At 49.2% G+C, this 26,439-nt stretch overlaps 1 long non-coding RNA gene and 1 pseudogene across 1 annotated transcript; both read right to left on the bottom strand.

The window, feature by feature from the left end:
- Window positions 1-26,439, bottom strand: part of LOC123349783 — a 65,524-nt pseudogene that overhangs the window by 12,990 nt on the left and 26,095 nt on the right.
- LOC123349784 lies at window positions 12,757-14,446 on the bottom strand. The gene is made up of 3 exons (XR_006573639.1): window positions 14,366-14,446; window positions 13,605-13,640; window positions 12,757-12,783 (listed from the first exon to the last, which is right to left on the bottom strand). It is a non-coding gene; the product is annotated as an uncharacterized LOC123349784 (long non-coding RNA).

Genomic DNA, 26,439 nt, shown 5'->3' with positions numbered 1-26,439 from the left:
CTGTGACCTCAGCACAAGTTGCTGAATTAGTCGCCCTCACCCGTGCCTGCTTTTTGGCGGAGGGACGCTCTGCCACCATTTACACTGACTCCCGCTATGCTTTTGGGGTTGTACATGACTTTGGCACCCTGTGGCAAGCTCGGGGTTTCCTCACCTCCGCTGGTACCCCCATTAAAAACGGCCCCTACATTGCTGCTCTCCTGTATGCAGTTTTACTTCCCTCTGCCCTAGCTATTGTTAAGTGCCCTGGCCACTCGACGGCAGATACTGATGATGCTAAGGGTAACGCATTTGCTGATGCCTCTGCTAAACATGCTGCTGCCATAGAACCTTCCCCAGATGCATTTCTAGGTTCCCTTTCTGTTTCTATAGCACCGCCGTCCCTCACTGACCTCACCCTACTCCAGGATTCTGCCCCAGAAGCCGAAAAAGACTCCTGGGTTGCCCAGGGTTGCTCTTTGCATCCTGATTCCCTTTGGCGTTCGCCTACTGGTGCCTTTGTGGCTCCCTTTTCACTCTACCCGTCTCTGGCCGCCCTGCTTCATGGTGTTTCGCACGTCGGAAAGGAGGGGATGGTCTCTGCTGTAACTAAGGTGGGATGGTGGGCCCCTCATTTCAGCTCTTTTGCAGCCCGCCACTGTGCCGCCTGTACCACTTGTCAAAGCCACAATATTGGTAAACCTGTAAAAGTGGCTCAGGGATTCCGGGGCCTGCCCCAAGCACCCTTCTTGCATTGGCAACTTGATTTTGTACAAATGCCCAAGTGCCAACGATATGAATTCATTTTGGTTATGGTATGTTTATTTTCTGGTTGGATTGAAGCCTTTCCTTGTCGCAAGGCTGATTCACTGTCTGTTGCTAAATGTTTGTTAAATCATAGTATGCCTGCCAAGGGAATTCCTGCCACTCTGTCCAGTGACCGGGGTACACATTTTACTGGACAAATTGTTCAACATTTGGATCGTATATTACATATCACACATCTGCTGCACTGTCCCTACCACCCACAAAGTGCAGGTGCTGTGGAAAGGCGAAATGGTGTACTTAAGAATAAGCTTGCTAAGATTTGTGCCTCCACAGGGTTAAGCTGGCCAGCAGCTTTACCACTAGCCCTTATGGAAATGCGATCCACTCCATCCCAAAGACATAAACTGAGTCCCTTTGAAATTGTTATGGGACGCCCTATGCGAGCTGTGGCTACCATTACTCCAGTCCCAGACTTGAACTTGACTCACAGTACGCTCCTTCAATACTGCAAGGGATTAATGCAAGCTGTAAGTCACTTCCATTCACAGGTTCGAGCCGCCTGGCCGACGGAACCCACCTCCGACGCTTGCCACAACCTCGAGCCAGGTGACTGGGTCTACGTACGGCACCATCATCGAAAACACGCCTTGGAACCCCGGTGGAAGGGTCCTCATCAGGTACTGCTTACTACCCAGACGGCTGTTAAACTATCTGGCATCGCAGCGTGGATACATGCTTCGCAGTGTAAGAAGACACCCTCCCCGGCGAACCAATCATCACCTCAGGACTGCGCAGAGTCAATTTTGACTCCAGAAGAAGACGCAGAGGAACAGCCTGCAATACCTTACAATCTACGCTCTCGTAAGGGTTGCCAGAAGCAGACGACAACCTAAAGCAAGGCCCACCAAAAGAAGCAGTAGTGAGCCTAGCGCCTGCTGCCTGGTGGATGTAAAACCGTGACTGCGGTTCCCTCAGTTGAGGTTTTCAGAACCAGAAGGGCCTTGCCTCCAACATGCACCTCTGGTGGCGCCTGTTCCTCGGCTGCTGGTGTCTTAAGGTCTGGGGAGCCCACAATGACAATTCTTTTATCCAGCAGCAAGTGTGGATAGCTCAGACCCTTAATATTTCTAAATGCTGGGTCTGCAGCCACATCCCAGCCCATTCTCAAGCTGGTATTCCTGTCCTGGCTATCCCACTCAATTCCCCAGATCTCACTGGAGGACCTCGTCCGTTTAACAAAACATGGAACAGCAATGACACTTGGGAAGCAGTGGGAATAAATGTAACTAACTGGATAAGTGTGGTGGAGGGAAAGGGTCACTGGTGTTGGGTGTGTAATGGGACAGGGCTGGATCTGGGAAAAAGCCGTTGCCTTCAGCATATCGTGGCCAATGGTGTATGGGATTATTCAAACAAAACTAAAGAGTGGCGGGCTGGGTATGGGGATATTAATTTTTTCTCAACCTGGGATCAAACAGAAAAATCAATCTCATGTTCCCCTTACAGTAATCTTAGTAAAAATAATACAATCTTTCAATGCCATACAAACACTACCACTCCTCGTAAGGAGAATTACCCTGTCCCCTTTGGAGGATATTACTCCTCATTTGTAGACACCTATGTAATAAATGGATGCAATCGACCCTTCCCGGCCTTAATAGGCCATCATTGGGTTTGTGGAACCAAAGCTTATACTGCATTACCAGCTAACTGGTCAGGTATCTGTTATCCCGCCCAACTCTTCCCACAATTCCGAGTGCTAGGTTCCTTCCCACGAGAACGCCTCCGTAATTTCAGGCGAAAAAGAAGGGACTTACCAGATGCCCAATGGTATATAAATAACATAAGCCCCTTAACCTGGGAAGATGCCATTGGCGGTTCCCTTATCCCACTTGGGGGAGTAATACACCATGCAAAAAGGCTCCTGAGGTTACAAGCAGTAGTTGAAATAATGGCAAATGAAACCGGAGAGAGTTTAAAAACTCTGGCCAAAGAAACAGGGGCGGTCCGACAGGTGGCCCTTCAAAACCGTCAGGCATTGGACATAGTGCTGGCGGCCAAAGGAGGGACCTGTGCACTCATTGGAAAAGAATGTTGTGTGTATATACCTGACAATACCAATGAGGTAATAGATCGTGCTAGCCACTTAGAACAAATCGCATATCTTCCCCATGAAGAGCCGAGTTCTTTATGGAAGTGGCTAAGCAACCTGTTCAATTTCTCTGGCCTAGGAAACTGGTTGTTTCAGGGAGCCCTGACTATCCTGTTTGGAATCCTAGTGATTTTTGTATGTTTTCAGTTAATCTCCTGTTGTATCCAAAATTGTATAAAATATGCCACCCAGGTGACCGCCCCAAAACAGAGTACTAATATGATGATTTTAAATATTGCTGATGAACAAAAAAAAAGATAAAGAACGGTTAATATGTGGAACCCAGTCCATCGTTGGTCATGGCGAAGCGTGACCAAAAGGAGGGATTGTGAAAGTAGAATGAATTATATTACAAAAATAGATAGGATTAAAGAAATGCTGTCTGTACCTTTAAGGAAAATCGCTGGAATGCTGAAGTCCAGGTGTCAGGAAAACAGACATTAACATAAAACAATTGCACTGTTTAAGGGCAATTGTTGAAGCATTAGCCTTAGATCGATAGGAGTTAGTAAGGAAGTAGGATATGCATGCTATGCCCCAGGTGAATTTTGCTGTTTTACTCTTTTGTCCCTTTGTTTGATTTCCGCTCTTTTATCTGTATAAATAAGACTGTTTGGGCCTTGCATGGCCACTCACATTATCTGAGTGTTATTGGCGGAGCGCTGCGCTAATAAAAACAGAGTGGTCTGACAAATTGTGAGTCTTGATTCTAACTTTGACACATGTGTGGTGTGTGCGAGGTCATGCTGTGCAGAGGACACTATTTAGAGTCCTGGGCAGCACTGAGCAAGACAGAGCAGCTGACCCCTCTTGGGCCAGAGCTGGCTTTCAGGGAGCACTTTGCAGCCTTGGCGTTCCATGCAATTCTATGGCTTGCAGGTGTATAATGCCATGACTAACTGCAGGTTAGGATTGAAGGTCACTGGCAGAGCTGCATGTGTGGGAGCCCAAGGCTGGGATTTTGGGTAGGCACAAAGGGATCCAGCTGAGCAGGTAGCATTGGGGAGCAGGGATTTTGCAAATCTTAACTGAGCCGTCTCCACAGAGCTGCATGGAGGAAGTTTGCCCAGCACCTAAGTAAGGGCTAGTCTACTCTAGAAACATTAAGTTGGCGCTGCTGCACTGATGCTGCTGTAGCACCTCTGGTGAAGTTGCTTTATGCTGATGGGAGAGAGCTCTCCTGCACAAGGAGGTGTAATTATGCCACCTCCTTGTGCATCAGTGGCTACGTCAGCAGGAGAGTATCTCCCATCAACGCAGTGCTGTTCACACTGGCTGTCCATCACTGTAACTCATGTCGCTCAGCAGAGTGGCTTTTAGACACCCCTGAGTGATGTCAGTTATATCACTCCAAGCCCTAGTGTAAACCTGCCCCATGTCCTGACATTCCCTGTGCATTAGAGTCACTTTCTGTCCTTAAGGATGATACTGAATCTTGAGCTGCCGACTCTGCAGTGTTTGTTTATTTCCCAGGGATGGGGAGATGATCATGAAGGTGACTGAAATCCATGCAGCCCATGTGGTGACTTTCCTATCACATGACAGTGTGAAAGCCCAGACACACGTTTACTAGAGATTATCCAGGTACTTGATTGCAAGAAATGGTCACTTACCCTGTGCTGTAACTGTGGTTCTTCGAGACGTGTCCCTACGGGTGCTCCACTCCCTGCCCTCTGTCCCCTCTGCGTCAGAGTTCTCTGCTGGGAGCTTTGTGGCAGATAAGAACTGAGGGTGGTTCGCCTGTGCAGTGCTATATAATAGGGGTGGCCAAACTTACTGAGCCTCTTAGCTGCATAAAACAATCTTCAGAAGTTCGAAAGCCGGGGCGTGCCTGCTGGGGGTTGGGGTTTCTGCCCCATGGGTGGCACCTGCTGAGGCTCAGAGCTTCAGCCCCGCTCCTGCTGAAGCCCCGGCAAGCGTTCCCCGTGGTGCTGAAGGCCCAAGACACCCCTCTCTGCTGGGCAGAAGCCCCCACCCCACGACCCTGCTGCAAGTGCCCCCACCAAGTCTGATAGGTGGAGAATTAGGGCTGGGGTGGGGGGCTCTGCAAGTTGCATTTTAACTGTAAAAGACCCACATGCAGATCGTGAGCAGCACTTTGGCCACCCTCACTATGTAACAATGGCACAGGGCATGGGGCTGACATGCCTGGGCTGAACGGATACTGCCACGAGAAATGTCTGATCAAAGGCACACGGGGCACTAGTGCACCTAGAGTAGAGCACCCACAGGGACAGTAACTGAAGAACCACTAATTCTGCGCCAGAGACCCTGGAATGGGGGAGAGAAAAAGTGTTAGACACAGACACTTTGTGCCCCATAACACATTTTGCAAATCCCAGGACTCCTGCGTATTGGTGTGATTAGTTACAGACACCCCACAGCCACATACCAAAGCATCTAACCTTGATGGAAGATGTGGGTGTGGATCCTGATACAGATCTGACCTTCACAATCCTTCCGTCTCAGGGGAATTCCTCTTCTGTGTTACTAACAGCCCTTTGGAGCATCAAAGCTACATGCTCCAGATGTAATTAGGGGGTGGATGTGCAGATAACTGGAGCTCAGATTTGGGATCTGGCCTTAGTAACAAAGCATGGAAACAGGACCCTGAATATGGTCTTTTGCTCATCTCCATGTTCTGGGAACTGGCCCAGAAGAGCCTGCACTGCAGCAGTCATCAGTAGAGAGCGGCTGGTCCCCTTATCCTGCATCAGAACAATGTGATCGGCATTGAATTGAGATATCTCCACAGACCTGCGTGGAGTAAGTTTGCCCAGCACCTCACTAAGGGCTCGTCTACACAGCCCAGCAGTTTGGCCTATGTTGGTGTGATTTGTACCTTATACTAAAGTGATGCTTTGGGACTGCCCCGGTGGATGCTGCTGGTGAGCTCTAAATGACACCTAGTTCATACTAACAAAGTCTCTTCAAATAGAACTATAGACATGCAAACTAGGGATATTTTAGTTCACACCCACAGCATCCACATGGGGTGGTTACAGAGCAGCACTTTGGTGCTCATTCCTATTAACACAACTGTACTGGGAACTGTTGGGCAGTGGAGACATAGCCAGAATCCTGCTGTTCCATAGGCATGAAATTCACTCTCAGTTGTTAGGGATGGTGCTGAAATGTGAGCTGCCATCTCTGCAGTGCACATTTCTATCCTGGGCAGGGGGAGATGACTGTGATGGTGGCTAAAGTCCACACGTTGTATGTAGTGATATTCCTAATGATCAGAGTGGGAAAGCACAGACACATGTTTGCCAGGGGTTGACCCAAGTACCTGATTCCAGCTTCTTTTTCTTATTCTCTTCAGTCTCTGAAAAGGGGAAGAGAAAAGAGTTAATCACAGACAGGAGCTGTGTGATGCTGTGTGCCCCATCATGACTGGGGTTAGTTTCAGACACCCCACAGCCACGATTCTAGCCCTAGGAGCCTGCACTGCAGCAGTCGTCTATAGAGAATGGCTGACCCCTTTTCCTGCATGAGAATAATGGGATGGGCATTGGATTGTCAAAGGCAAGGCGACACCTGTCTGTGTATGCAGACATGAGAGCCGGTGACTCTGTGTCTGCTGCAGCAAGTTCACAGTGCTGCGATCGGACTGGGATAAGTAATGTGATTCTGATTTTGGCCTCAACTGTTCACTCAGCCCTGCCCTGCGGTGTCAGTGCTTCTGTATCTGTTCAGCACCATGTGTGGCTGGGAGCTGCTGCCCAGGGGCTCTACTGGGGAGGTCGGTGAACTTACCCATCTTCTGACGCTGCACCTTGAGTTCTGGGGAGAGAAGAAAGAGAGAAGATCATGGCTTCAGTGTGGATCATTCCAAGAACAATGATGTAGGGTTATTCCAATGTCTAAGTGCATCTTCACTGCAGCTGGAGTGAGCTTCCCAGTTTGGGCAGGCAGACAAGTACCAAATGAGCCAAGGATCTCAGAACTGATAGGACACGTAAGACAAAACTGTTGTTAATGAACAAACAAGGTCCCAGATCAGTCCCTGAACAGAGCACAAAAATTGCCCCAAATGCCAACTGATGGGACTGTAGACAGTGAGGTAAGGGAGTGTTACACCAGAATAGGTATCACACAGCCTGTCACCTGGCCTGAGACCTCCTATTTCTGTGCCAGGAAATCCCTTTGTGGTGCTGATTTGCAAAAATGTGTGACTCTAGGATCAGTGGCTGGCAGGAGCTTAGCTGGGGAAGGGCTCCATGGGACTGTGTGTCACTGAAGCTAGTGTCCACCTCTAGACATGGGGTAAGGCCCTGTCTCGACTCCTAGTGGAGCAATGTTGGTGTTGGGGCACATCGGAGTGCACCTCACAGAGCCCGTACAGTGCGTAGTAGTAAGGAAGTTTGCCCAGACCCTCAGTAAATCCCACTGGTCCATATGCACGGCATTCACTTCATCATTCCGGAAGATACTGAAATGTGAGCTACAGACACTGCAGTGTTTGAATATTTTCAGACAGGGGGTGATGATCTTGAAGGTGACTGAAGACTATACATTTAGTGTAGTGATTGCCCTATATCGTTATAGTATGAAAGCACAAATACATGTTTACTAGGGATTATCCAAGTACCTGATTCCAGTTGCATGTTCTTATCCTTCTCAGTCTCTGAAATGGGGAAGAGAAAAGAGTTAGACGCAAACACAGGAGCTGTGTGATGCTTTGTGACTCAAAACAACTGGGGTTAGTTACAGACACCCACAGTCACACTCCCGGACCCAGTGCAGGAGCCAGCAGCATTGATAGCTGTGGTGCTGGTGGTTAGTGACAGACTAACATGCAGGAGCCATGAGATTTGCATATTATCTAACCTTGATGGAAGATGTGGGTCTGGATCCCGATACAGCTCTGACATTCCCAACCCTTCCATCTAAGGGGAATTTCTATTCTGTGTTACAAACAGCCCTTTGGAGCATCCGAGCTACACACTTCAGGTGTATCTAAGGCATGGCCATGCAGATGATTGGAGCTCACCTCTAGGCAACAATGCATAGAAACATGACCCACATTCTGAGAAATCGCCCAGAAAAGCTGCACTCCAACAGTTATCTATAGACAACAGCTATCCACTCCCACTGCATCAGAAAAATGTGATGTCATTGCATCGTCCAAGCCAAGGTGACACCTGTCTGTCTATCTAGACATGAGAGCAGGTAACCCTGTATCTTCTGCAGAGCTCACAGTGCTGCACTGAGACTGGGGTAACTAATGTGACTCTAATTTCAGCTCAAAATGTTCACTCAGCCCTGCCCTGCAGTGTCGGTGCTTCTTGATCTGTTCAGCACTGTGTGTGGCTGGGAGCCACTGCCCAGGGGCTCTTCTGGGGACACGGATGAACTTACTAATTGTCAGACGCAGCTTGTCGCACTCTGGGGAGAGAAGAAAAGAAGATCATGGATTCAGCATGGGGATGCTCCAAATATTGGATATATCTACTCTGCAGCTGGGAGGGTGCTTCCCAGTTTGGGCAGGCAGATACATGCAATATCTGCTTGAGCCAGTGTGCTAAGAGTAGAAGGGCAGCACATACAGGAGTTTGGAATAGTCGCTAAAGAACAAACTTGTTCAGACCTTCTGGTGCATAGTCAGGTGAATACCCTTAGCTCCTGCCCATATTGCTCCCAGATACAGTGATACTACAGGCATGCTAAATCCACAGCAGGGCCCCTCCACAGCCTTCCAGAAGGCATCACCTCTGATCAGGGGTCTCAGTTCATGAGCTGGTTCCAGTGGAAGGTCCTATGCCCTGATGGGGGACCACACTTGTCTTTTCTCCGCTTATCCTCTCAATTCCGGTGGCCAAAAGGAAAGGACCAACAAGATCCTTGAACAGCAGCTGTGATATTACGTCAGCCAACACTACAATGATTGGTCCTCACCTCTCCCTTCTGCAGAGTTTTCACATAGCAACATAGACCCATGGATCGAAAAAGACCCTTTTGTACTTAGAATGGGTAACACCCCCGACTCCATCTGCAATTACCTATGTCTTCTCCCAGCCCAGCCACCTTAGTCCTAGTACAGCAGATTAATCAGGTTCATGAGTGAGGGAAACATCTTGAATAGGCAAGATAAGAACTCAAACGTTATGCGGACCATCAACAGCAAGGCCCCACCTACTCAGCGGGGCAAAAAGTATGGCTCTTGATGCAGCATCTCTGCACAGACAGACCCACTCGCAAGCTAGACTTTCACTTCCTTGGTTCCTTTAGGATCCAGAAACAGGTTAACTCAGTTTTTGAATGTCAATTACCCCACTCTCAGGAGATTCACCTGGTGTTTCAAGTCTCGCTTTTGAAACCCTACATAGAAAACCCCTTTGACAGGCTTTGGTACCTTATCTAAGAGGGATACGGCCCCTAGCACTCCTGAGCAGTGGCAGAAAATATATCCTCCCCTGCACTAATATAAATATTCCATAAAAATCATCTAAAAAAAACCTGGTTCAATGTGACCCAGAGGGTCTCACTTGGCAAGGAACTGATGCTAGGAAGATGTCTTGAAGCCTGGTCCACAGGGCTATTCTCAGCCAGTAAGTTGCAGCCCTCCACCCACCTACCTGTTGACAGCTACCAGACCTACAATCTCAAATTTGACAGAGGACTCCAGTCAAGGGATGTGATTAGTATAGGGGTGGCCAACCTGTGGGTCTGGAGCCACATGCGGCTCTTCAGAAGTTAATATGCGGCTCCTTGTACTGGCACCGACTCTGGGGCGGGAGCTACAGGCACCAACTTTCCAATGTGCCATGGGCTGCTCACTGCTCAACCCTGGGCTCTGCCACAGTCCCTGACTCCACTCCATCCCTACCTGCGCCCTCCCTGAGCCTGCCATGCCCTCTCTCCTCCAATTCTCCCCTGAGAGCCTCCTGCACACCACAAAACGGCTGATCTGAAGGTGCGGGGAGGGAGGAAGAGGCGCAGATCAGTGGGGCTGTCAGTCGGAAGGAGGCGCTGGGAGCAGGGGGGTGGCAGTGGAGCTGATTGAGGGCTGCTGACGTATTACTGTGACTCTTTGGCAATGTACTTTGGTACATTCTGGCTCCTTCTCAGAATTGGTTTGGCCACCCCTGGATTAGTGAAACAGTGCGGGTCCCGATTGTTTCCCTGATCTATTTCAACCAAGCACCGGACCAGGAAGTTGTCCATACAACTGGGATTTTCACTGCTGAGCTCAGCTTCCCTTGTCCACAGCTGACCCTACTCCCTGACGCTGATCTCCTGGTAACCTGACCCTTCCTGTCTCCTCACATCTGACTCCTGTTCCAACCACTAGGCCTGACCACCCACATCCTGTTCATGACACTCAAGCAGAGCTAGCATGTGTCTGGCTACTCGATCTGGGAATCTCACTTCCAGGTGCAGTATAGACGTACCCAATGAGCCAAGGGTCTCAGATGTGACAGGACGTGTCAGACAAAACTGTTGTTAATGAACAATAAAGAAGGTACCAAATCAGCAATAAAAGAGAGCTCACAAATTGTCCCTTGGGGCAGCACCCCCAGCTGATGGCAGCTTCCCCAGCTGATGGCATTAAGGAGAATGAGGTAAGGGATCATCACACCAGAATATGTATCAGGTAGAGAGAGGCTGGCACTGCTGCAACCTGTTACCCGGGCTTCAAACTTCCTATTTCTGTGCCAGGCAATCCCTTTGCGGTGTAAATTTGCAAAAGTGTGTAACTCTAGGGTCAGTGGTTGGAAGAAGCTTAGCTGGGGAAGTCTCTGTGGAGTTGGGTGGCACTGGAGTTACTGTACATCCATAGATAGATGGGGTCAGATCCTGTCTCAACTTCTAGTGGAACAATGTGGGTGATGAGACCCATCAGAGTGCACCTCACAGAGCCCATACAAAGAGTAGTTGGGTTTGGAAGCTCTGTTCATTTGAGGCCCAGGCCTAGACTAGGAGAGGGGGAAACAGGACTGAGGAGCTGAGGGCTGGGATAGCTGGGAAGTGGTGGGTGGGGTGACAGTCTCTGTTCATTGGAGGCCCAGAGCTAGAGTATAAGGGTGTAGGTGCAGGGGGGAAAGGATTGTGCAGGATTGAAGAGCTCAGGGCATGGCAGGGAGGTAGATTGTGGGGAATGAAGGGCACCAGCAGAGCTGTGTGCATGTGGGGAGCTCATAGTTGGGATGGCAGATATTTTTCCTGTCAGAATTGAGATATCTCCACAGACCTGCATGGAGGAAGTTTGCCCAGACTCTCACTAAGTGCTCATCTACATAACCCCGTAGTCCGGGCTATGTTGGTGTGATTTGCAGGTTATGCTAAAGTGCTGTTTTGGGACTGTCCCATGTGGATGCTGCTGGTGGGCACTAAACAATATCTAGTTCATACTAGAATAATAAAATCGTAGAATATCAGGGTTGGAAGGGACCTCAAGAGGTCATCTAGTCCAGCCCCCTGCTTAAAGCAGGACCAATTCCCAACTAAACCATCCCAGCCAGGGCTTTATCAAGCCTGACCTTAAAAAACCTATAAGGAAGGAGATTCCACCACCTCCCTAGGTAACCCATTCCAGTGCTTCACCACCCTCCTAGTGAAAAAGGTTTTTCCTAATATTAAACCTAAACCTCCCCTCTGCCACTTGAGACCATTACTCCTTGTTCTGTCATCTGGTACCACTGAGAACTGTCTAGATCCATCCTCTTTGGAACCCCCTTTCAGGTAGCTGAAAGCAGCTCTCAAATCCCCCCATATTCTTCACTTCTGCAGAATAACAATCCCAGTTCCCTCAGCCTCTCCTCATAAGTCATGTGCTCCAGCCCCCTAATCATTTTTGTTGCCTTCTGCTGGACTCTTTCCAATTTTTCCACATCGTTCTCATAGTGTGGAGCCCAAAACTGGACACAGTACTCCAGATGAGGCCTCACCAATGTCAAATAGAGGGGAATGATCATGTCCCTCGATCTGCTGGCAATGCCCCTACTTATACAGCCCAAAATGCTGTTAGCCTTCTTGGCAACAAGAGCACACAGTTAATTCATATCCAGCTTCTCGTCCACTGTAACCCTTACGTCTAACAAAGTCTTCTTCAAATAGGACTATAGACATGCAAACTAGGGATCTTTTGGTTCACACCCACAGCATCCACATGGGGTGGTTACAGAGCAGCACTTTGGTGCGCATTCCTATTCACACAACTGTACTGGGAACTGTTGGGCAGTGGAGACGTAGGCAGAATCCTGCTGTTCTGTAGGCATGAAATTCACTCTCAGTTGTTAGGGATGGTACTGAAATGTGAGCTGCCAACTCTGCAGTGCACATTTCTACCCTGGGCAGGGGGAGATGGTCATGATGGTGGCTAAAGTCACATATTGTATGTGGTGATATTCCTAATGATCAGAGTGGGAAACCACAGACACACGTTTATCAGGGGTTGACCCAAGTACCTGATTCCAGCTCCTTGTTCTTCCTCTTCTCAGTCTCTGAAATGGGGAGGAGAAAAGAGTTAGAAACAGAGACAGGAGCTGTGTGCCCCATCATGACTGGGGTTACAGACACACCACAGTCACAATTCTAGCCCTAGGAGCCTGCACTGCAGCAGTTATCTATAGAGAGCGGCTGGCCCCTTCTCCTGCATCAGAACAATGTGATGGGAGTTGCATTTTCAAAGGCCAGGTGACACCTGTCTGTCTATCCAGGCATGAAAACAGGTGTCTGCTGCAGAGAGCTCACAATGCTGCGGTTGGACTGAGATAAGTAATGTGATTCTGATTTTGGCCTCAACTATTCACTCAGCCCTGCCCTGCGGTGTCAGTGCTTCTGTATCTGCTCAGCACCATGTGTGGCTGGGAGCTGCTGCTCAGGGGTTCTACTGGGGAGGTCGGTGAACTTACCCATCTTCTGATGCTGCACCTTGAGGTCTGGGGAGAGAAGAAAGGGAGAAGATCATGGGTTCTGTGTGGATCATTCCAAGAGCAATGATGTAGGGTTATTCCAATGTCTAAGTGCATCTTCACTGCAGCTGGAGTGAGCTTCCCAGTTTGGTCAGGCAGACAAGTACCAAATGAGCCAAGGTACTCAGAACTGATAGGACACGTAAGACAAAACTGTTGTTAATGAACAAACAAGGTCCCAGATCAGTCCCTAAACAGAACCCATAAATTGCCCCAAGGGTCAATCCCCCTTCTCCCTCCTCCCCCACTGATGGCACTGTAGAGAATGAGTTAAGGGAACATTACACCAGAATAGGTACCACACAACCTTCATTTGGCCTCAGACCTCCTATTTCTGTGCCAGGAAATCCATTTGTGGTGCTGATTTGTAAAAATGTGTGACTTTAGGATCAGTGGCTGGCAGGAGCTTAGCTGGGGAAGGGTTCATGGGACTGTATAGCACTGAAGCTACTGTCCACCTCTAAAGACGTGGGTTCAGGTCCTGTCTTGAATTATAGTGCAACAATGTAGGTGCTGGGGCCCATCAGAGTGCACCTTACAGAGCATAGTAGGGAGGAAGTTTTCCCAGACCCTCAGTAAGTCCCACTGATCCATAGGCACGGCATTCACTCCATCATTTAGGGTGATACTGAAATGTGAGCTACAGGCACTGCAGTGTTTGAATATTTTCAAGGCACAGGGTGATGATCGTGAAGGTGAGTGAAGCCTACACATTTTGTGTGGTGATTGTCCTATCTCCTTATAGTATGAAAGCACAAACACACATTTACTAGGGATTATCCAAGTACCTGATTCCAGTCGCGTGTTCTTATCCTTCTCAGTCTCTGAAATGGGCAAGAGAAAAGAGTTAGACAGAGACACAGAAGCTGTGTGATGCTGTGTGACCCCCATTGTGACTGGGATTAGTTACAGACACCCACAGTCACACTCCCAGAGCCAGTGCAGGATCCAGCAGCATTGATAGCTGTGGGGCTGGTGGTTAGTGATACACTAATATGCAGGAGCCATGAGATTTGCAAATCATCTAACCTTGATGGAAGATGTGGATCTGGATCCCAATACAGCTCTGAGATTCCCAACCCCTCCATCTAAGGGGAATTCCTGTTCTGTGTTATTAGCAGCCCTTTGGAGCATCAAAGCTACACACTCCAGGTATAATTAGGGCATGGCCGGGCAGATGATCAGGGCTCAAATTTGGTATCTGGCTTTGGCAACAAAGCATGGAAACATGAGCCACTTTCTGGGAACTGGCCCAGAAAAGCTGCACTCCAAAAGTCATCTGTAGACAGCAGCCAGAATAATGTGATGGCACTGGATTGTCAAAGGCCAGGTGACGCCTGTTTGTCTATCCAGGCATAAGAGCAGGTAACCCTGTATCTGCTGTAGAGAGCTCACAGTGCTGCACTGGGTCTGGGGTAACTAATGTGACTCTAATTTCAGCTCAAAATGTTCACTCAGCCCTGCCCTCAGTGTTTCTGGATCTGCTCAGCACCTTGTGTGGCTGGGAACTGCAGCCCAGGGGCTCTACTGGGGACATGGATGAACTTACCAATTGTCCTACGCAGCTGGCCGCACTCTGGGGAGAGAAGAAAAGAAGATCATCTTGGATTCAGCATGGGCTTGCTCCAAATTGTGGGTACGTCTATTCTGAAGCTGGGAGGGTGCTTCCCAGCTTGGGCAGCCAGACACGTGCTAGATCTGCTTGAGCCAGTGCGCTAAAAGTAGCAGGGAAGCACATGCTGGAGTTTGGGCTAGTCGCTAAAGAACAAGCTTGTTTGGACCTCCTGGTGCATAGTCAGGCGAATACCTTTAGCTCCTGCCCATACTGCTCCCAGATACACTGCTAGTTCGGGCATGCTATCTCAACAGCAGAGCCTTAGAGTTTCACACTCTCATCTCCATGGCCATCCAGAACGTGTTACCTCTGATCAGGGGTCTCAGTTCATGAGCTGGTTCTGGTGGAAGGCTCTATGCCCTGATGGGGGTCCACACTTGTCTTTTCTCTGCTTATCCTCCCAAATCCGGAGGCCAAAAGGAAAGGACCAACAAGATCCATGAACAGTAGCTGTGACATTACGTCAGCCAGCACCACTATGATTGGTCCTCGCTTCTCCCTTCTGCATAGTTTCCACATAACAACATAGACCATTAATCCATGGATCAAAAAAGACCTTTTTGTACTTACTATGGGTACCACCCCCGACTCCATCTGCAATTACCTATATCTTCTCCCAGCCCAGCCGCCTCAGTACTAGTACAGCAGAGTAATCAGGATCATGAGTAAGGAAACATCTTGAATAGGCAAGACAAGACTACAAAGGTTATGCAGACCATCAACAGCAAGGCCCCACCTACTCAGTGGGGCAAAAAGTATGGCTCTCTATGGAGTATCTCCACACAGATGCACACTCGCAGACACTTGCACACTCGCAGGCTAGACTCTCAGTTTCTTTGTTCCTTTACAATACAGAAACAGGTTAACTCAGTCTTTGAAAGTTCATTTCCCCACTCTCAGAAGATTCAACTGGTGTTTCATGTCTCCCTTTTGAAACCCTACAAGGAAAATCCCTTTGACAGGCTTTGGTACCTTATCTGAGAGGGATACGGCCCCCAGCACAGCTGAGCAGTGGCAGAAAATATACCCTCCCCTGCACTAATATGAGCATTCTGTAAAAATCACCTCAAAAAGCCTGGTCCAATGTTGCCCGGGGGTCTCACTTGTCAAGGGACTAATGCCAGGGAGGTGTCCTGAAGCCTGGTTCACAGGGCTCTTCTCAGCCACTAAGTTGCAACTCACTTCCCAGTGACCTGCTGACAGCTACCAGAACTACAATCTCAAATTTGACAGAGGACTCCAGTCCAGGGATCTGATTAGTGCCGGGTGGCCAACCTGCGGCTCCAAAGCTCTTCAGAAGTTAATATGTGGCTCCTTGTATAGGCACCGACTCCCGGGCTGGAGCTACAGGTGCAAACTTTCCAATGTGCAATGAGGTCCTCATTGCTCAAACCCTAGCTCTGCCACAGGTCCTGCTCCCACTCCACCACTTCCCACCCTCTCCCCTGAGCCTGCAGCCCCTCGCTCCTCCCTCTCCTCCCCAGAGCCTCCTGCACACCATGAAACAGTTGATCAGGAGGTGTGGGGAGGGAGGGGGAGGCGCAGATCGGCGGGTCTGCCGATGGGCAGGAGGCACCGGGAGTGGGATGGGGAGCTGATGGGGGGCTGCTGACGTATTACTGCGGCTCTTTGGCAATGTACATTGGTAAATTCTGGCTCCTTCTCAGGCTCAAGTTGGCCACCCCTGGATTAGTGGAACAGGTGGGTCCTGACTGGTTCTCTGGTCAATTTAAACCAAGCAAAGGACCAGTAAGTTGTCCATGCTGTCAGAGAAAAACTTAGTTCTTACTCTATGGTTGGGTGCAGCAAAATTAAATATATATATATATATATATATTTTTTTTACAATTGCATAGAGGGAGGGAGTGTGCTAGGACACAGGGTTTCCCCCTCCTAGGCAGGTCTCTCTACAGGTAAACAATTACAGCAGCATTTATAATTTTTGTTACATACAATAATAAGCAACAGCTGCATTTTGTTTATACATAGGCCATCTTGATATTTTATTTTTTTTACTTTTAGACGCCAGTCTACAGTCCTTATTATTGACACAAGGTCGCAACAATTTCTTACATACTTCTTTCCCACTTGCCTCACACAATCCTTGTTTCTACAAATCTCGCGTTTTCAGGGTTACAGCTAGCCTAACACTTGCTCAACTTCCACAATGCAAATGGGATTTTCACTGCTGAGTTCTGCTTCCCTTGTGCTAACTGCTCCTACTCCCGGACTCTGATCTCCTGGTAACCCGACCCTGCCTGTCTCCTCACACCTGACTCCTGTTCCAACCACTAGGCCTGACCACCCACATCCTGTTCATGACACTCGAGCAGAGCTAGCATGTGTCTGGCTACCCGATCTGGGAAAACTGCTTCCAGCTGCAGTATAGACGTACCCAAAGAGCCAAGGGTCTCAGATATGACAGGACATGCCAGACAAAGCTGTTGTTAATGAACAATAGAGAAGGTCCCAAATCAGCAATAAAACAGAGCTCACAAATTGTCCCTTGTGGCAGCGCCCCCAGCTGATGGCAGCGTGCCCAGCTGATGGCATTGCAGGGAATGAGGAAAGCGAGTGTCACACCAGAATATGTACTGGGTACAGAGAGGTCTGCAGTGCTGCAGTCTGTCACCTGGCTACAAAGCTCCTATTTCTGTACCGGACAATCCCTTTGTGATTTTGATCTGCAAAAGTGTGTAACTCTAGGCTCAGTGGTTGGAAGGAGCTTAGCTAGAGAAGGACTCTGTGGAGCTGGGTGGCCCTGGAGTTACTGTCCATCCCTAAATACCTGTCTCAAATCCTAGTGGAACAATGTGGGTGGTGGGGCCCGTCAGAGTGCACCTCACAAAACCCATATAGAATGTAGTAGGATTTGGAGACTCTCTTCATTTGAGGCCCAGGCCTAGACTAGGAAGCGGAAAAACAGGACTAAGGAGCTGACAGCTGGGATAGCAGGGAAGCAGGGGGTGGAATCTCTGTTCATATCATGCCCAGACCAAGAGTATAAGGGCGAAGGTGCAGGGGAGAAAGGAGTGTACAGGACAGAGGAGCTCAGGGCTGGGATAACAGGGAGGTAGATGGTGGGGAATGAGTGGCACCAGCAGAGCTGTGTGCATGTGGGGAGCTCAGAGTTGGGATCGCAGATTATTTTGCAGGTCAGAATTGAGATATCTCCACTGACCTGCATGGAGGAAGTTTGCCCAGCCCTTCACTAAGGGCTTGTCTTAGTTGGTGTGATTATCCTACTAATCCAGCCAGCAGTATCAATCAAGCTTAGCACACAGCAAGTAACCCCCAAACACAAAGAAACACACACTACAGACAGTCACTTACCCCAAGTGCTGCTTTGGGACTGCTCCTCCTGGATGCTGCTGATGAGCACTAAAGGACACCTAGTTCATTCTAACAAAGTCCTCTTCAAATAAGGCTATATACATGCAAATTAGGGACCTTTCAGTTCACACCAACAGCAACTCATAGGGTGGTTACTAGGCAGCACTTTGGTGTGCATTCCTATTCACACCCCTGTATTTGGGCAGCTACCCTGAGCTGCTGTCCCTGCTCCTGCCAGCCACATTGCTATTATTAGCGCACTAGCTCAAGCAGAGTGAGTGTGAGTCTGGCTACCTGAGCTGGGAAGCTCGCTCTCAGCTGCAGTGTAGACGTGCCTAATGAGCCACGGGTCTCAGAACTGACAGGATATGTCAGACAAAACAATAGGGCCGGCACTATTGTTTTTGCCACCCCAAGCAGCGCACCGAATTGCCACCGCGGATGGCGTGGGCAGTCCGTGTGCCGTTAGCGCGGCGTGCACGTTTCCGCAGCAGCGGCAATTGAGCAGCAGCTTCTGTCTTCAGCCGAAAGACAGAAGCCACCGAATTGCCGCCGCGGGCAGCTGAGCATAGAAGCTGCTGCCGAATTGCTGACGCCGCAGAAATGCGCATGCCGCCCTAATGGCACAGGGACTGCCCCCGCCGTCCGCGGCAGCAATTCGACACACTGCTTGGAGCGGCAAAAACACAGGGACTCCCGCCCATTGCAAATTGCCGCCCCAAGCACCTGCTTGGAGTGCTGGTGCCTGGAGCCGGCCCTGGTTGTTATGGCACAACAGACAAGGTCCCAGATAAGGCCTTAGACAGAGCCCACAAATTGCCCCAGCTGATGGCACTGCCGGGAATGAAGGGAGGGAGCGTCACACCAGAACATGTATCCTGTAGAGAGAGGCCTGCACTGCTGCACCCCGTCACTTGGCCTCACACCTCCTATTTCTGTGCTGGGCAATCCCTTTGTGGTGCTGACTGCAAAAGTGTGTAACTCTAGGGTTAGTGGTTGGCAGGAGCTTAGCTGGGGAAGGGCTCTGTGGGGCTGTGTGGCACTGGATTTACTGCCCACCTCTAGACCCTGGGTCAGGACCAGTCCTGGCTCTCATGGGAAGACTGTGGGTTGTGGGTCCTATGAGAATGTACCTCACTGAGCACATACTGAGTGTAGAAGAGTTTGGAGTCTCTGTTTATTTAAGGCCCAGGCCTAGCGTAGGAGGGTGATTAGAGTGTGAGGAACAGAACAGGACTGGACAGGACTGGAGAGTTCAGGTCTGGGTTACCAGGGAGGTAGTTGGTAGGGAGTGAGGGACACCAGCTGTGCCTGGGTAGCCCAGGGCTTGGATAGTGGTGGTTATGGTTTGGGACTGAGGGGCACCAGCAGAGCTGTGTGCATGTAGGGAGCTCAGAATTGGGGTAGCAGCTATTTTGCAGGTTGGAACTGAGATGTATCCACTAGGGTTGCCAACTGTGGTTGGACATATTCCTGAAGGTTTCATCATATGGCATAATCTTTAATTAAAGAGTAATCTTGAATTCCTGGAAACTCCAGGCCAATCCTGGAGGTTTGGCAACACTAGTATCCCTGACTCAGGGCTTGTCTACACAGCCCCATAGTTCAGCCTACAGGTGCTTCTGTGTAACTGTCCTGTGTGGATGCTGCTAGTGTGCACTGAACAGTCCCTAGTTTACACTAATACAGTCCTCTGAAGATGGGACTATGTTAAACTGAAATAGGAACCTTTAAATTCACACCCACAGCATCCACATGGGTTGTCATAGTGCAACATTGCTATTTACACCCCCATAATCTGAACATTTGTTGGCCATGAGGAGATAGCCTGAGTCCCACCATCCCACATGGAGTAAATTCACTCTCCGTTGTTAAGGATGATATTGAAATGTGAGCTGCAAACACTGCAGTGTTTATTTATTTCCAGCACACGGGGGGGTTTGATCAGAAAGATGACAGAAATCCATACAATGTATATGAGGATTTCTCTACTTTGTTACCTTGTGAAAGCACAGACACACGTTTACTAGGGGATTAGCCAAGTACCTGATTCAAAGGCCTTCTTCTGAGCTTCTGAAATAGGGAGGAGAAAAGAGTTAGACACAGAGACTGGAGCTGTGTGATGCACTGTGCCCCAAAATGACTGGGGATAGTTGCAGACAGCCCACAGTCACACTCCCATCCCCAATGCAGTAATGAGTAGCTTTGATAGAATCGGGGTTGGTGCAATGCAGTAATGAATAGCTTTGATAGAATCGGGGTTGGTGGTTAGTGATACGCACCAACACACAAGAGCCCTGGGATTTACAAAGCATCTAACCTTGACAGAAGATGTTGGGCTGGATCCTGATACAGCTCTGACATTCTCAACCCTTTTTATTTAATTTAATTTTATTTAATTGTTAGTAACAGCCCTTTGGAGCATCAAAGCTACACACTCTGGGTGTAACTAGGGGATGGACATGCTTATGATTGCTTGGAACTCACATCTGGAATCTGTCGTTGGCAGCAAACCATGGAAACATGAGTCTGAATCTGGATACTTGCTCACTTCCACCTTCTGGGAAATGGCCCAGAAGAGCCTGCATTACTGCAGTCATCTATAGAAACCGACTGGCCGCCTCCTCCTCCATCAGAACAATGTGATTGGCATTGGATTGTCCAAGCCAAGGTAACACCTTTCTGTCTATCCAGGCATGAGAGCAGGTAACCCTGTGTCTGCTGCAGAGAGCTCACAGTGCTGCGGTCAGACTGGGATAAGTAATGTGATTCTGATTTTGGCCTGAAGTGTTCAATCAGCCCTGCCCTGTGGTGTCTGTGCTTCTGGATCTGCTCAGCACCTTGTGTGGCTGGGAACCGCTGCCCAAGGGATCTACTGGGGACATGGATGAACTTACCAATTGTCCTACGTAGCTTGCTGCACTCTGGGGAGAGAAGAAAAGAAGGTCATCTTGGATTCAGCATGGGCCTGTTCCAAATTGTGGGCACATCTATTCTGCAGCTGGGAGGGTGCTTCCCAATCTAGGCAGGCAGACACGTGCTAGCTCTGCTTGAGCCAGTGCGCTAAAAGTAGCAGGCAAACACGTGCTGGAGTTTGGGCTAGTCGCTAAAGAACAAACTTTTTCGGACCTCCTGGTGCATAGTCAGGTGAATACACTTAGCTCCTGCCCATACTACTCCCAGATACACTAAAGTCCACACATTATATGTTGTAATATTCCTAATGATCCGACTGGGAAAGCACAGACACACGTTTACTAAGGTTGGCCCAAGTACCTGATTCCAGCTCCTTGCTCTCCCTCTCCTGAGACACTGAAATGAGGAAAAGAAAAGAGTTAGACACAGAGACAGGAGCTGTGTGATGCTGTGTGCCCCATAACGACTGGGGTTAGTTACAGACACCCCACGACCATGATTCTAGCCCCAGGAGCCTGCACTGCAGAAGTCATCTATAGAGAGTGGCTGGCCCCTTTTCCTGCATCAGAACAATGGCATTGGATTGTCAAAGGCCAGGTGACACCTGTCTGTCTATCCAGGCATGAGAGCAGGTAACCCTGTATCTGCTGTAGAGAGCTCACAGTGCTGCACTGGGTCTGGGGTAACTAATGTGACTCTAATTTCAGCTCAAAATGTTCACTCAGCCCTGCCCTGCGGTATCAGTGTTTCAGGATCTGCTCAGCACCTTGTGTGGCTGGGAACCACAGCCCAGGGGCTCTACTGGGGACATGGATGAACTTACCAATTGTCCTACGCAGCTGGCCGTACTCTGGGGAGAGAAGAAAAGGAGACCATTATGGGTTCAGCGTGGGTCATTTTCAGCAGGGTGACACGGGGTTATTCCAAACTTTGGATACATCTACACTGCAGTTGGCAGTGAGCTTCCCAGTCTGAGCAGGCAGACATACGGCAGCTCTGCTTGAGCCAGTGCGCTAAAAGTAGCAGGGTCATGGGGGTAGCACATGCAATGGTTTGGACTAGCTGCTCAAACACAAACCTTCTTGCACCTCCTGGGTATGTACACAGATGGCTACCCTGAGCCGCAGCCCCTGCTACCCCAGCCACATTGCTATTGTTAGTGCACTAATTCAACAGAGCTAGCGTGTGTCTGGCTCGCCAAGCTGAGAAGCTCGCTCCCAGCTTCAGTGCAGACATTCCCGATGAGCCAAGGGTCTCAGGACCAACAGCACAGGTCAGAACAAAACTGTTGGTAAATGAACAACAAAGTCCCAGATCAACCCCTAAACAAACCCACAAATTGCCCCCCGCTATCGTCATTGAAAGGAATGAGGAGAGGGAGCATCACACCAGAGCATGTGTCATGTAGAGAGACACCTGCAATGCTGCAGCCTCTCACCCAGACTCAGACCTCCTATTTCTGTGCTGTGCAATCCCTTTGTGCTGCTGATCTGCATAAGTGTGTAACTCTAGGGTTAGTGGATGGCTGAGGAAGGGACCATGGGGCTGTGTGACACTGGATTTACTGCCCACCCCTAGAGAGGTGGAGTCGGGTCCTGTCTTGGATTCTAGTGGAACAAGGTGAGCGGTGGTTCCCATCAGAGCCCATATAGCACATCATAGGGTTTGGAGGCTCTGTTCATTCGAGGCCCAGGCTTAGACTAGGAGGGGGTAAAACAGGGGTGAGGAGCTGAGGACTGGGATAGCAGGGAAGTGGTGTGTGGGGACTGAGGGATGCCAACAGAGCTGGAGCTGGTAGAGGAAGCCCTGGGTTGGGATAGTAGGGGGCTGTAGGCAGTGGTGGTATTTGTCTTATGGGGACCCTCTGCACAGCTCAGTTTTAGGGTCCCTACCAGTGATCCACCATGTATGGCATGTGGGCAGAAGACACCATTCAGAGGCCTGGGTAGCACTGTGCAAGATGGAGCAGCTGACACCTGGTGGGTGAGATCTGGCTTTGAGGGGACCCCTCGCTATCTTGGGGTTCCCTGAAATTGCCTGGCTTGGAGGTGCCTAATGCCATCAGGATTGATGGTCACTTGCAAATTCAGGATTGAGAGTCACTGGCCGAGCTGTGGGACTGGAGAGTTGAGGGCTGTGATTGCAGGGCACTGCTGATGGTAATTGAGGGGCCCTGGCAGAGCTGAGTGTGTGGGAGACTGGCACTGCATAGTAGGGGGCTCAAGGCTGGGATTGAGGGGCAGGGCTGTGTGCACATGGGAAGCTCAGTATTGATATAGCAGGGATTTGTCATATGGAAATTGAGATATATCCACAGAACTGCTTGGAGGAAGTTTGCCTGGACCCTCGGTAAGTCCCACTGGTCCATATGCACGACATTCACTCCATCATTTAGGATGATACTGAAATGTGAGCTACAAACACTGCAGTGTTTGAATAGTTTCAGGGCAGGAGGAGATGATCATGAAGGTGACTGAAGACCATACATTGCAATCCCTTTGTGGTATTGATTTGCAAAAGTGTAAAGGCAGCAAAGAATCCTGTGGCACCTTATAGACTAAAAGATGTTTTGCAGCATGAGCTTTCATGGGTGAATACCCACTTCGTCGGATGCAAGTAGTGGAAATTTCCAGGGGCAGGTATATATATGCAAGCAAGAAGCAAGCTAGAGATAACGAGGTTAGATCAATCAGGGAGGATGAGGACCTCTTCTAGCAGTTGAGGTGTGAAAACCAAGGGAAACCTCATGAAGAAACTTGCACAAATACAGACAGATATCATCTTCCTTTCCAAATGCAAACGGATGGACATCATACCTAATGAACTAAAGGTAAAAAATCCACTGCTATCTACATACTACACAGACCACAGTGAGAGATTATGCCATATTCTATCAAAGAAACTGAGGAACCACCTGATCAGCATCCTATACAGCAAACAGGAAAACATCAAAAAAGAGCTCTCCAACCTGGAGACTCTCATTAATAACCAAACTCCCATACAAACGGACTTCACTAAAATAAGACAGGAGATCTACATTACTCACTTCACCTCTCTACAAAGGAAAAAGGACTGTAAGCTGTCTAAACTCCTACCTGCCACATGGGGCCACAACCGTGGTACCCCTAACCCACCCAGCAATATTGTCAATCTATCCAACCACACGCTCAGCCCAGAAGAAAAGTCTCTCCTATCTCGGGGACTCTCTTTCTGCTCTGCCACCCCCACCAACATGATACAGTTCTGCAGCAATCTGGAAGCCTACTTTCGCCGTCTCCGACTCAAAGAATACTTTCAGGACAACACTGAACAGTGCACTGATACACAGTTACCCTCCCATCAACAGCACAAGAAGAAGAACTCCACATGGACTCCTCCTGAGGGTCGAAATGACAGTCTGGACCTATACATTGAATGCTTCCGCCGGCATGCACAGGCAGAAATTGTGGAAAAACAACATCGCTTGACTCACAACCTAAGTCGTGCAGAACGCAATGCCATCCACAGCCTCAGAAACCATCCTGACATTATAATCAAAGAGGCTGATAAAGGAGGTGATGTTGTTATCATGAGCAGGTCTGACTACCAAAAGGAGGCCGCCAGACAACTCTCCAATACCAAATTCTACAGGCCACTTCCCTCGGATCCCACTGAGGAATACACTAAGAAACTGCACCATCTACTCAGGACACTCCCTACACTAACACCGGAACAAATCAACATACCCTTAGAGCCACGACCAGGGTTATTCTATCTACTACCCAAGATCCACAAACCTGGAAATCCTGGACGCCCCATCATCTTGGGCATTGGAACTCTCACTGAAGGGCTGTCTGGATATGTGGACTCTCTGCTCAGACCCTATGCTACCAGCACTGCCAGCTATCTCCGTGACACCACTGATTTCCTGAGGAAACTACAATGCATTGGTGACCTTCCAGAAAACACCATCCTAGCCACCATGGATGTAGAGGCTCTCTACACAAACATGCCACACACTGATGGAATACAAGCTGTCAGGAACAGTATCCCTGATGATGCCACAGCACAACTGGTTGCTGAGCTCTGTGCCTTTATCCTCACACACAACTATTTCAAATTTGATGACAATATATATCTCCAGATCAGTGGCACCGCCATGGGCACAATATGCCAATATTTTTATGGCTGACCTGGTACAATGCTTCCTCAGCTCCCGTCCACTCACACCCCTTCTCTACCTATGCTACATTGATGACATCTTCATCATATGGACCCATGGGAAGGAGACTCTGGAAAAATTCCACCACGATTTCAACAGCTTCCACCCCACCATCAACCTCAGCCTGGACCAATCTACACGGGAAGTCCACTTCCTAGACATCACGGTGCAAATAAGTGATGGTCACATTAACACCACCCTATACCAAAAACCTACTGACCGCTATGCCTACCTTCATGCCTCCAGCTTCCATCCCGGACACACCACAAGATCCATTGTCTGCAGCCAAGCACTGAGGTACAACCGTATCTGCTCTAACCCCGCAGACAGAGACCAACACCCAGAAAATCTCCACCAAGCATTCTCAAAACTACAGTACCCGCACGAGGAAATAAGGAAACAGATCAACAGAGCCAGACATGTACCCAGAAGCCTCCTACTGCAAGACAAACCCAAGAAAGAAACTAACAGCACTCCACTGGCCATCACATACAGTCCCCAGCTAAAACCCCTCCAACGCATCATCAGGGATCTACAACCCATCCTGGACAATGATCCCACACTTTCACAGGCCTTGGGTGGCAGGCCAGTCCTCGCCCACAGACAGCCTGCCAACCTGAAGCATATTCTCACCAGTAACTGCACACCGCAACATAGTAACCTTAGCTCAGGAATCAATCCATGCAACAAACCTCGATGCCAAATCTGCCCACATATCTACACCAGCGACACCATCACAGGACCTAACCAGATCAGCCACACCATCACCGGTTCATTCACCTGCACGTCCACCAATGTAATATATGCCATCATATGCCAGCAATGCCCCTCTGCTATGTACATCGGCCAAACTGGACAGTCTCTAAGGAAAAGGATAAATGGACACAAATCAGACATTAGGAATGGCAATATACAAAAACCTGTAGGAGAACACTTCAACCTCCCTGGCCACACAATAGCAGATCTTAAGGTGGCCATCCTGCAGCAAAAAAACTTCAGGGCCAGACTTCAAAGAGAAACTGCTGAGCTTCAGTTCATCTGCAAATTTGACACATCAGCTCAGGATTAAACAAAGACTGTGAATGGCTTGCCAACTACAGAACCAGTTTCTCCTCCCTTGGTTTTCACACCTCAACTGCTAGAACAGGGCCTCATCCTCCCTGATTGAACTAACCTTGTTATCTCTAGCTTGCTTCTTGCTTGCACATATATATACCTGCCCCTGGAAATGTCCACTACTTGCATCCGACGAAGTGGGTATTCACCCACGAAAGCTCATGCTGCAAAACGTCTGTTAGTCTATAAGGTGCCACAGGATTCTTTGCTGCTTTTACAGATCCAGACTAACACAGCTACCCCTCTGATACTTGCAAAAGTGTGTAACTCTAGGGTAAGTGATTGGAAGGAGCTTAGCTGGGGAAGGAATTTTTGGGGCTAGGTGGCCGTGGAGTTACTGTCATCCTTAGATACATGGGTCAGGTTCTCTCTCAACTTCTAGTGGAACAATGCGGGTGATGGGACCTATCAGAGTGCACCTCATAGAGCCCACGCAGAGCAT

This window comes from Mauremys mutica, chromosome 15, assembly GCF_020497125.1.
Source record: "Mauremys mutica isolate MM-2020 ecotype Southern chromosome 15, ASM2049712v1, whole genome shotgun sequence".
NCBI lineage: Eukaryota > Metazoa > Chordata > Testudines > Geoemydidae > Mauremys > Mauremys mutica.
The sequence above is the reverse complement of the archived record's forward strand: the minus strand, read 5'-3'. Positions and strand labels throughout refer to the sequence as shown.